The 3,169-nt window shown below is 33.3% G+C and overlaps 1 pseudogene; it reads right to left on the bottom strand.

Annotated features, from left to right (window-relative positions):
• Positions 1-902: 902 nt before the first annotated feature.
• Positions 903-1,039, bottom strand: LOC145258450 (U2 spliceosomal RNA; annotated as a pseudogene).
• Between the last annotated feature and the right edge of the window lie 2,130 nt (positions 1,040-3,169).

The raw sequence follows: 3,169 nt of genomic DNA, 5'->3' as shown, positions 1-3,169 counted from the left end.
ATATATATATATATATATATATATATATATATATATTCATAATTTTTGGTTTCGGTTTCGATTCAAGCTGATGCACCCAAGTCATATGGATATATTTTTTTTATTTTTGAAATCGCAACATTATAATATATAAAAAAATCGATAGAAAATTAACTATATAATAATATATACGAAATCTGCAAGACTTGAAATATTACATTTCAGCGTAATTTACGACCGGGCTATGCTGGTCATCCCTACTAACTTAGATAAATACTTTTGCAGTTTAACCAAAGAGCTACAATAATATCAGAGCGTCTCCATTTACGCTGAACATCTACAGAATGCCAAAATTAATATATTACATACTAGCAGTACGCGCTAACCGGCGTTGCTCGGTGGCAGCATGCCCCTCCCCTCCTCGAAAAAATTAAAGTAAGGTTGTTGTTTTTGTTGTTGTTGCTGCCCAACCCGCAACCTCCTCATATTACGAACGGTTTTGAGAATAGACACCCCAACTTCTCATGTCAAGAACGGGTGGAGAAAGGATATTGAGCAACCCCCAGCTAAATGAGATTTTAAAAACCGCTAGATCAGGGAAAATAAATCTCCAGAAAATCGTTAGATTTTTAACTTTTGTCGTCTGTAATTTTCAAAAACCGCTAATTCACACAAAAACAAGGCCGATAGCCATTAGTCGCGTGCTCTCGTGTAATGAATGAATGCGTGAATGTAGGATTGACATGAAATTCTTAACGATAAACTAAAATGACCGAAAAATGGGCTGAAATGACTTAAATAAATAAAAAGTAAATGACTTAGAATTACTTTAATGAACTTAAGAATAATAATTGTAATGCTTCAAAAACGACTTGAATGATCTGGAGAATGACTTGAATGGCTTTGAGACTGACTGGATGTAAAGTGGGTGATCATTTTACATTAAATCAATAAAGAAAAGTGATCCCCCACTTTATATCACAAAGTTACAAACATAAGTACAGCATGTAGTAAGAACAGATACTACACTTTGATCTTGGCCAAAAAGCCAAGAAAAGAGTATTTATTTGCTCCCCCACCGAGCAAATTAGGCGCAAGGCCGATTTAAATGAGGAGTGAAGGGGAAATGGGAAGCAACTCCCTGGGGAGTAGGGGAGCTGGATAGTGACAATTGGTATGAAGGGTTGGTATTTGTTTGCTCTCCCGCCAAGAAAATTAGGCGCAAGGCCGATTTTTAATGTAAGGAGTGAAGGGGAAATGGGGACAAGCTCCCCGGGGAGTAGGGGAGCTGGATAGTGATAATTGATATGAAGGCTTTCCCCTACATTGACCAAAGTCTTATACGTATGGTTGCTCCCACATATGGTCTTTGCTTGCAGTATCTGCCCGAACAGATAGTATACGTGGATCTTGGCCTTTTGGCCAAGAAAGCTTAAAAAGCTAAGAACAGCATCTATTAACAAGACACCTTTGATCTTAACCAAAAAGGCCAAGCACAAAAGTGTTACGGACAGACCAACAGACCGACCGACCGACCGACGGACCGACTTATAGAATCGCTTGCAGAGCGACTAAAAAGTTTCCAAAACGAAAAAAACACCGTACATAAAATATTATGAATATGATATAGTCAATATACAAAATGTTCCGTGTTTTCTCCCTATATATTTCTGGAATTATATTGAAGCGGTTAGCTCCCGAGAAGTTTTTTATATTTTATCAGCTAGTTTAACATGTTTTTTGGAGAGGGTATATTTTGTTTTGCAAGAAACAATAAAATAAAATAAAACAGTGGTTATAATAAAAGTTAAATTGAAATAAATTACAAATTAAATTCTACTTTTAATAATAAAATACATAATAGCAGCGAGGAGAAAACGAAAAATAAAACATTAGAAGCAGTATTTAAAAAATGCATACATATATATATATATATATATATATATATATATATATATATATATATATATATAGTAAGTTACAAATATATATAGCGATTAAGATACACTGAATATTCCGCGTCTCATCCACTCTAGGATTCTCCAGGCTTTATAACTTACTAACTAGCTCTACCTACGTATTGAGCACTGTTGAAGTAAATACAAAGTTTACGCATAAATTTGTACTTTCGTATATTAATTTTATGTGAGTAAATGAAGTAGTTATATATACATATATATATATATATATATATTATATATATATATATATATATATATATATATATATATATATATATACATGCATACCATTAGCCGTCGTAAACGTGTTAATGTCGACCGGTTACGCACGGGCGGCCGTGAAAAAAAGTAGGTCGTCTTAAAGTTTTAATAAGAAACAGAAATTTATTTAAGAAAGAAAACGTGGATTCCTATCATACGAAAATGGGAAGAAACTCATTCCGCGTATTTATCTGTAAGTAATATATTTATTTAAATAAAGAAAGAAAATTGGATAATAAAACGGAAAGTATGTAAAACCGAGAAAACACAGGAAAGAAAAGCAAAAAACAAAGTGAATTCTTTACATTTCGATAATTTAATGGCAAAACAAAGCAAACCTTTTAGGGGTGTATGTACATGTCGTTAATATGAGAAAAGTACAAATATATTGTTAAAAAAAGGGGGGGAAGCAAACTGTTGGATTACGATAGCTGGCTGAAATGTAATCATATGCTGTATCGTTAATCAAAGACAGTAAGTTGGCGTAGTGTTCGTTAATTTAAGGGAATAATTACATTCCATTAATCTATTAATAGGTGAATTGCTTATATCAGCCAATCAGAATGAGAGGAACAAGTATGGGGAGACGTTAGTATTTTTAGTATAGAAGAATGGAAGGTAAATGCTATAAAAATAGTGAATAGTTCAGTTACGTAGGAAGGGGTGTAAATTTAAGTACCTTGTGAGAAAAAATGTAATGTAAGAGGAGAACGGTCGGAGTACTTGGCTAATAGGGGTTAAATTATGAACTATTTTCTTTGTAGGTTATGATGTCGCTCCTAGGATTTAATCTAATGGCTAATAGTGTAAACATAATAAATTTGTATGTGCCATCTGTTGTATAGTGTTTCCCATGTCATTCTTTTGAAATTTGAATCTTGGATCTAGGAAAGTAGACACACACAAGTTTTTATCATTTAGATAGGATGAAAATCGTGTTTCCATTGATCCATTGAATTGTTCAACAG

This window comes from Euprymna scolopes, chromosome 33, assembly GCF_053919585.1.
Source record: "Euprymna scolopes isolate OS-2025 chromosome 33, ASM5391958v1, whole genome shotgun sequence".
NCBI classification, from domain to species: Eukaryota; Metazoa; Mollusca; class Cephalopoda; order Sepiida; family Sepiolidae; genus Euprymna; species Euprymna scolopes.
Note: the sequence above shows the minus strand (reverse complement) of the source record. Positions and strands in the feature narration are given on the sequence as shown.